Raw genomic sequence first — 8,332 nt, 5'->3', positions numbered from 1 at the left:
GCAAACATATAAAATTCACTTTCTTGAAAGAGGTCACTTTTCTCACGGAAATGCACCATTCTTTTTGTATTTCGTTTTAAAATACCTTTAGTTTATAGAAGATGAAATTTCAAAACTGACCACTAGGTGGCGTTTTAGAAAATACTAGAATTCACCGCGAGATGGTTCGTACTTCCCTGTGATTCATCCAAAAACGGCTAGGTGGATATAAAAGTTTTGATGCCAACAGCATCTCGTATTCCCAAGCGGTCACCAATTCACTTTCTTTTAAGAGGTCACTTTTCTCACGGAAATGTACCATACTTTTTGTGTTCTCGTTTTAAAAAATCTCTAGTTGGAAGGAGATGAAATTTCAAAACTGACCACTAGGTGGCGTTTTAGAAAATACTAGAATTCACCGCGAGATGGTTCGTACTTCCCTGTGATTCATCCAAAAACGGCTAGGTGGATATAAAAGTTTTGATGCCAACAGCATCCCGTATTCCCAAGCGGTCACCCATCTAGGTACTAACGGAACCCGACGTAGCTTAACTTCCTGGAGCTGACGAGACAAGGTTTGTTCTACGTGGTATGGCCGTTGACAACTCAGTTCCAAAATAAAATGAATACACTCCAGTAATGTCCATTAAAACCAGCACAAGTACAATTGATTTATATAGTTAAGGATATTGGACTGGTAACCATCGCGTTCGGTCAACCACAAAAATGCAAACAAAATAAAATTCACTTTCTTTTAAGAGGTCACTTTTCTCACGGAAATGTACCATACCTTTTGTGTTCTCGTTTTAAAAAACCCTTTTATTGGAAGGAGATGAAATTTCAAAACTGACCACTAGGTGGCGTTTTAGAAAATACTAGAATTCACCACGAGATGGTTCGTACTTCCCTGTGATTCATCCAAAAACGGCTAGGTGGATATAAAAGTTTTGATGCCAACAGCATCCCGTATTCCCAAGCGGTCACCCATCTAGGTACTAACGGAACCCGACGTAGCTTAACTTCCTGGAGCTGACGAGACAAGGTTTGTTCTACGTGGTATGGCCGTTGACAACTCAGTTCCAAAATAAAATGAATACACTCCAGTAATGTCCATTAAAACCAGCACAAGTACAATTGATTTATATAGTTAAGGATATTGGACTGGTAACCATCGCGTTCGGTCAACCACAAAAATGCAAACAAATAAAATTCACTTTCTTTAAAGAGGTCACTTTTCTCACGGAAATGTACCATACCTTTTGTGTTCTCGTTTTAAAAAACCTTTAGTTGGAAGGAGATGAAATTTCAAAACTGACCACTAGGTGGCGTTTTAGAAAATACTAGAATTCACCGCGAGATGGTTCGTACTTCCCTGTGATTCATCCAAAAACGGCTAGGTGGATATAAAAGTTTTGATGCCAACAGCATCCCGTATTCCCAAGCGGTCACCCATCTAGGTACTAACGGAACCCGACGTAGCTTAACTTCCTGGAGCTGACGAGACAAGGTTTGTTCTACGTGGTATGGCCGTTGACAACTCAGTTCCAAAATAAAATGAATACACTCCAGTAATGTCCATTAAAACCAGCACAAGTACAATTGATTTATATAGTTAAGGATATTGGACTGGTAACCATCGCGTTCGGTCAACCACAAAAATGCAAACAAATAAAATTCACTTTCTTTTAAGAGGTCACTTTTCTCACGGAAATGTACCATTCTTTTTGTATTCTCGTTTTAAAAAACCTTTTAGTTTATAGAAGATGAAATTTCAAAACTGACCACTAGGTGGCGTTTTAGAAAATACTAGAATTCACCGCGAGATGGTTCGTACTTCCCTGTGATTCATCCAAAAACGGCTAGGTGGATATAAAAGTTTTGATGCCAACAGCATCCCGTATTCCCAAGCGGTCACCCATCTAGGTACTAACGGAACCCGACGTAGCTTAACTTCCTGGAGCTGACGAGACAAGGTTTGTTCTACGTGGTATGGCCGTTGACAACTCAGTTCCAAAATAAAATGAATACACTCCAGTAATGTCCATTAAAACCAGCACAAGTACAATTGATTTATATAGTTAAGGATATTGGACTGGTAACCATCGCGTTCGGTCAACCACAAAAATGCAAACAAATAAAATTCACTTTCTTTTAAGAGGTCACTTTTCTCACGGAAATGTACCATTCTTTTTGTGTTCTCGTTTTAAAAAACCCTTTTAGTTTATAGAAGATGAAATTTCAAAACTGACCACTAGGTGGCGTTTTAGAAAATACTAGAATTCACCGCGAGATGGTTCGTACTTCCCTGTGATTCATCCAAAAACGGCTAGGTGGATATAAAAGTTTTGATGCCAACAGCATCCCGTATTCCCAAGCGGACTCTAGGTACTAACGGAACCCGACGTAGCTTAACTTCCTGGAGCTGACGAGACAAGGTTTGTTCTACGTGGTATGGCCGTTGACAACTCAGTTCCAAAATAAAATGAATACACTCCAGTAATGTCCATTAAAACCAGCACAAGTACAATTGATTTATATAGTTAAGGATATTGGACTGGTAACCATCGCGTTCGGTCAACCACAAAAATGCAAACAAATAAAATTCACTTTCTTTTAAGAGGTCACTTTTCTCACGGAAATCCACCATTCTTTTTGTATTTCGTTTTTAAATACCTTTTAGTTGGAAGGAGATGAAATTTCAAAACTGACCACTAGGTGGCGTTTTAGAAAATACTAGAATTCACCGCGAGATGGTTCGTACTTCCCTGTGATTCATCCAAAAACGGCTAGGTGGATATAAAAGTTTTGATGCCAACAGCATCCCGTATTCCCAAGCGGTCACCCATCTAGGTACTAACGGAACCCGACGTAGCTTAACTTCCTGGAGCTGACGAGACAAGGTTTGTTCTACGTGGTATGGCCGTTGACAACTCAGTTCCAAAATAAAATGAATACACTCCAGTAATGTCCATTAAAACCAGCACAAGTACAATTGATTTATATAGTTAAGGATATTGGACTGGTAACCATCGCGTTCGGTCAACCACAAAAATGCAAACAAATAAAATTCACTTTCTTTTAAGAGGTCACTTTTCTCACGGAAATGTACCATACCTTTTGTGTTCTCGTTTTAAAAAACCCTTTTATTGGAAGGAGATGAAATTTCAAAACTGACCACTAGGTGGCGTTTTAGAAAATACTAGAATTCACCGCGAGATGGTTCGTACTTCCCTGTGATTCATCCAAAAACGGCTAGGTGGATATAAAAGTTTTGATGCCAACAGCATCCCGTATTCCCAAGCGGTCACCCATCTAGGTACTAACGGAACCCGACGTAGCTTAACTTCCTGGAGCTGACGAGACAAGGTTTGTTCTACGTGGTATGGCCGTTGACAACTCAGTTCCAAAATAAAATGAATACACTCCAGTAATGTCCATTAAAACCAGCACAAGTACAATTGATTTATATAGTTAAGGATATTGGACTGGTAACCATCGCGTTCGGTCAACCACAAAAATGCAAACAAATAAAATTCACTTTCTTTTAAGAGGTCACTTTTCTCACGGAAATGTACCATACCTTTTGTGTTCTCGTTTTAAAAACCCTTTTATTGGAAGGAGATGAAATTTCAAAACTGACCACTAGGTGGCGTTTTAGAAAATACTAGAATTCACCGCGAGATGGTTCGTACTTCCCTGTGATTCATCCAAAAACGGCTAGGTGGATATAAAAGTTTTGATGCCAACAGCATCCCGTATTCCCAAGCGGTCACCCATCTAGGTACTAACGGAACCCGACGTAGCTTAACTTCCTGGAGCTGACGAGACAAGGTTTGTTCTACGTGGTATGGCCGTTGACAACTCAGTTCCAAAATAAAATGAATACACTCCAGTAATGTCCATTAAAACCAGCACAAGTACAATTGATTTATATAGTTAAGGATATTGGACTGGTAACCATCGCGTTCGGTCAACCACAAAAATGCAAACAAATAAAATTCACTTTCTTTTAAGAGGTCACTTTTCTCACGGAAATGTACCATACCTTTTGTGTACTCGTTTTAAAAAACCCTTTTGTTGGAAGGAGATGAAATTTCAAAACTGACCACTAGGTGGCGTTTTAGAAAATACTAGAATTCACCGCGAGATGGTTCGTACTTCCCTGTGATTCATCCAAAAACGGCTAGGTGGATATAAAAGTTTTGATGCCAACAGCATCCCGTATTCCCAAGCGGTCACCCATCTAGGTACTAACGGAACCCGACGTAGCTTAACTTCCTGGAGCTGACGAGACAAGGTTTGTTCTACGTGGTATGGCCGTTGACAACTCAGTTCCAAAATAAAATGAATACACTCCAGTAATGTCCATTAAAACCAGCACAAGTACAATTGATTTATATAGTTAAGGATATTGGACTGGTAACCATCGCGTTCGGTCAACCACAAAAATGCAAACAAATAAAATTCACTTTCTTTTAAGAGGTCACTTTTCTCACGGAAATGTACCATTCTTTTGTGTTCTCGTTTTAAAAAACCTTTTAGTTGGATAGAAGATGAAATTTCAAAACTGACCACTAGGTGGCGTTTTAGAAAATACTAGAATTCACCGCGAGATGGTTCGTACTTCCCTGTGATTCATCCAAAAACGGCTAGGTGGATATAAAAGTTTTGATGCCAACAGCATCCCGTATTCCCAAGCGGTCACCCATCTAGGTACTAACGGAACCCGACGTAGCTTAACTTCCTGGAGCTGACGAGACAAGGTTTGTTCTACGTGGTATGGCCGTTGACAACTCAGTTCCAAAATAAAATGAATACACTCCAGTAATGTCCATTAAAACCAGCACAAGTACAATTGATTTATATAGTTAAGGATATTGGACTGGTAACCATCGCGTTCGGTCAACCACAAAAATGCAAACAAATAAAATTCACTTTCTTTTAAGAGGTCACTTTTCTCACGGAAAATGTACCATTCTTTTGTGTTCTCGTTTTAAAAACCTTTTTTATAGAAGATGAAATTTCAAAACTGACCACTAGGTGGCGTTTTAGAAAATACTAGAATTCACCGCGAGATGGTTCGTACTTCCCTGTGATTCATCCAAAAACGGCTAGGTGGATATAAAAGTTTTGATGCCAACAGCATCCCGTATTCCCAAGCGGTCACCCATCTAGGTACTAACGGAACCCGACGTAGCTTAACTTCCTGGAGCTGACGAGACAAGGTTTGTTCTACGTGGTATGGCCGTTGACAACTCAGTTCCAAAATAAAATGAATACACTCCAGTAATGTCCATTAAAACCAGCACAAGTACAATTGATTTATATAGTTAAGGATATTGGACTGGTAACCATCGCGTTCGGTCAACCACAAAAATGCAAACAAATAAAATTCACTTTCTTTTAAGAGGTCACTTTTCTCACGGAAATGTACCATACCTTTTGTGTTCTCGTTTTAAAAACCCTTTTATTGGAAGGAGATGAAATTTCAAAACTGACCACTAGGTGGCGTTTTAGAAAATACTAGAATTCACCGCGAGATGGTTCGTACTTCCCTGTGATTCATCCAAAAACGGCTAGGTGGATATAAAAGTTTTGATGCCAACAGCATCCCGTATTCCCAAGCGGTCACCCATCTAGGTACTAACGGAACCCGACGTAGCTTAACTTCCTGGAGCTGACGAGACAAGGTTTGTTCTACGTGGTATGGCCGTTGACAACTCAGTTCCAAAATAAAATGAATACACTCCAGTAATGTCCATTAAAACCAGCACAAGTACAATTGATTTATATAGTTAAGGATATTGGACTGGTAACCATCGCGTTCGGTCAACCACAAAAATGCAAACAAATAAAATTCACTTTCTTTTAAGAGGTCACTTTTCTCACGGAAATGTACCATACCTTTTGTGTTCTCGTTTTAAAAACCCTTTTATTGGAAGGAGATGAAATTTCAAAACTGACCACTAGGTGGCGTTTTAGAAAATACTAGAATTCACCGCGAGATGGTTCGTACTTCCCTGTGATTCATCCAAAAACGGCTAGGTGGATATAAAAGTTTTGATGCCAACAGCATCCCGTATTCCCAAGCGGTCACCCATCTAGGTACTAACGGAACCCGACGTAGCTTAACTTCCTGGAGCTGACGAGACAAGGTTTGTTCTACGTGGTATGGCCGTTGACAACTCAGTTCCAAAATAAAATGAATACACTCCAGTAATGTCCATTAAAACCAGCACAAGTACAATTTATTTATATAGTTAAGGATATTGGACTGGTAACCATCGCGTTCGGTCAACCACAAAAATGCAAACAAATAAAATTCACTTTCTTTTAAGAGGTCACTTTTCTCACGGAAATGTACCATTCTTTGTGTTCTCGTTTTAAAAACCTTTTAGTTGGATAGAAGATGAAATTTCAAAACTGACCACTAGGTGGCGTTTTAGAAAATACTAGAATTCACCGCGAGATGGTTCGTACTTCCCTGTGATTCATCCAAAAACGGCTAGGTGGATATAAAAGTTTTGATGCCAACAGCATCCCGTATTCCCAAGCGGTCACCCATCTAGGTACTAACGGAACCCGACGTAGCTTAACTTCCTGGAGCTGACGAGACAAGGTTTGTTCTACGTGGTATGGCCGTTGACAACTCAGTTCCAAAATAAAATGAATACACTCCAGTAATGTCCATTAAAACCAGCACAAGTACAATTGATTTATATAGTTAAGGATATTGGACTGGTAACCATCGCGTTCGGTCAACCACAAAAATGCAAACAAATAAAATTCACTTTCTTTTAAGAGGTCACTTTTCTCACGGAAATGTACCATTCTTTTTGTATTCTCGTTTTAAAAAACCTTTTAGTTGGATAGAAGATGAAATTTCAAAACTGACCACTAGGTGGCGTTTTAGAAAATACTAGAATTCACCGCGAGATGGTTCGTACTTCCCTGTGATTCATCCAAAAACGGCTAGGTGGATATAAAAGTTTTGATGCCAACAGCATCCCGTATTCCCAAGCGGTCACCCATCTAGGTACTAACGGAACCCGACGTAGCTTAACTTCCTGGAGCTGACGAGACAAGGTTTGTTCTACGTGGTATGGCCGTTGACAACTCAGTTCCAAAATAAAATGAATACACTCCAGTAATGTCCATTAAAACCAGCACAAGTACAATTGATTTATATAGTTAAGGATATTGGACTGGTAACCATCGCGTTCGGTCAACCACAAAAATGCAAACAAATAAAATTCACTTTCTTTTAAGAGGTCACTTTTCTCACGGAAATGTACCATTCTTTTTGTGTTCTCGTTTTAAAAAACCCTTTTATTGGATAGAAGATGAAATTTCAAAACTGACCACTAGGTGGCGTTTTAGAAAATACTAGAATTCACCGCGAGATGGTTCGTACTTCCCTGTGATTCATCCAAAAACGGCTAGGTGGATATAAAAGTTTTGATGCCAACAGCATCCCGTATTCCCAAGCGGTCACCCATCTAGGTACTAACGGAACCCGACGTAGCTTAACTTCCTGGAGCTGACGAGACAAGGTTTGTTCTACGTGGTATGGCCGTTGACAACTCAGTTCCAAAATAAAATGAATACACTCCAGTAATGTCCATTAAAACCAGCACAAGTACAATTGATTTATATAGTTAAGGATATTGGACTGGTAACCATCGCGTTCGGTCAACCACAAAAATGCAAACAAATAAAATTCACTTTCTTTTAAGAGGTCACTTTTCTCACGGAAATGTACCATACCTTTTGTGTTCTCGTTTTAAAAAACCCTTTTGTTGGAAGGAGATGAAATTTCAAAACTGACCACTACGTGGCGTTTTAGAAAATACTAGAATTCACCGCGAGATGGTTCGTACTTCCCTGTGATTCATCCAAAAACGGCTAGGTGGATATAAAAGTTTTGATGCCAACAGCATCCCGTATTCCCAAGCGGTCACCCATCTAGGTACTAACGGAACCCGACGTAGCTTAACTTCCTGGAGCTGACGAGACAAGGTTTGTTCTACGTGGTATGGCCGTTGACAACTCAGTTCCAAAATAAAATGAATACACTCCAGTAATGTCCATTAAAACCAGCACAAGTACAATTGATTTATATAGTTAAGGATATTGGACTGGTAACCATCGCGTTCGGTCAACCACAAAAATGCAAACAAATAAAATTCACTTTCTTTTAAGAGGTCACTTTTCTCACGGAAATGTACCATTCTTTTTGTGTTCTCGTTTTAAAATACCTTTAGTTTATAGAAGATGAAATTTCAAAACTGACCACTAGGTGGCGTTTTAGAAAATACTAGAATTCACCGCGAGATGGTTCGTACTTCCCTGT

General features: G+C 39.5%; 16 pseudogenes; all 16 read right to left on the bottom strand.

The window, feature by feature from the left end:
- Positions 1-463: 463 nt before the first annotated feature.
- Positions 464-582, bottom strand: LOC130689361 (5S ribosomal RNA; annotated as a pseudogene).
- Positions 583-930: 348 nt separating this feature from the next.
- On the bottom strand, positions 931-1,049 carry LOC130689359 (5S ribosomal RNA; annotated as a pseudogene).
- A 346-nt stretch (positions 1,050-1,395) lies between these two features.
- Positions 1,396-1,514, bottom strand: LOC130689358 (5S ribosomal RNA; annotated as a pseudogene).
- A 347-nt stretch (positions 1,515-1,861) lies between these two features.
- LOC130689356 (5S ribosomal RNA) lies at positions 1,862-1,980 on the bottom strand (annotated as a pseudogene).
- An 808-nt stretch (positions 1,981-2,788) lies between these two features.
- LOC130689355 (5S ribosomal RNA) lies at positions 2,789-2,907 on the bottom strand (annotated as a pseudogene).
- A 347-nt stretch (positions 2,908-3,254) lies between these two features.
- On the bottom strand, positions 3,255-3,373 carry LOC130689354 (5S ribosomal RNA; annotated as a pseudogene).
- A 346-nt stretch (positions 3,374-3,719) lies between these two features.
- LOC130689353 (5S ribosomal RNA) lies at positions 3,720-3,838 on the bottom strand (annotated as a pseudogene).
- A 347-nt stretch (positions 3,839-4,185) lies between these two features.
- Positions 4,186-4,304, bottom strand: LOC130689352 (5S ribosomal RNA; annotated as a pseudogene).
- A 347-nt stretch (positions 4,305-4,651) lies between these two features.
- Positions 4,652-4,770, bottom strand: LOC130689351 (5S ribosomal RNA; annotated as a pseudogene).
- Positions 4,771-5,113: 343 nt separating this feature from the next.
- Positions 5,114-5,232, bottom strand: LOC130689350 (5S ribosomal RNA; annotated as a pseudogene).
- A 346-nt stretch (positions 5,233-5,578) lies between these two features.
- LOC130689349 (5S ribosomal RNA) lies at positions 5,579-5,697 on the bottom strand (annotated as a pseudogene).
- Positions 5,698-6,043: 346 nt separating this feature from the next.
- LOC130689348 (5S ribosomal RNA) lies at positions 6,044-6,162 on the bottom strand (annotated as a pseudogene).
- Positions 6,163-6,507: 345 nt separating this feature from the next.
- On the bottom strand, positions 6,508-6,626 carry LOC130689347 (5S ribosomal RNA; annotated as a pseudogene).
- Positions 6,627-6,974: 348 nt separating this feature from the next.
- Positions 6,975-7,093, bottom strand: LOC130689345 (5S ribosomal RNA; annotated as a pseudogene).
- Positions 7,094-7,441: 348 nt separating this feature from the next.
- On the bottom strand, positions 7,442-7,560 carry LOC130689343 (5S ribosomal RNA; annotated as a pseudogene).
- A 347-nt stretch (positions 7,561-7,907) lies between these two features.
- Positions 7,908-8,026, bottom strand: LOC130689342 (5S ribosomal RNA; annotated as a pseudogene).
- Between the last annotated feature and the right edge of the window lie 306 nt (positions 8,027-8,332).

This window comes from Daphnia carinata, chromosome 10, assembly GCF_022539665.2.
Source record: "Daphnia carinata strain CSIRO-1 chromosome 10, CSIRO_AGI_Dcar_HiC_V3, whole genome shotgun sequence".
NCBI lineage: Eukaryota > Metazoa > Arthropoda > Branchiopoda > Diplostraca > Daphniidae > Daphnia > Daphnia carinata.
This window is presented reverse-complemented; position numbering and strand designations above follow the sequence as displayed.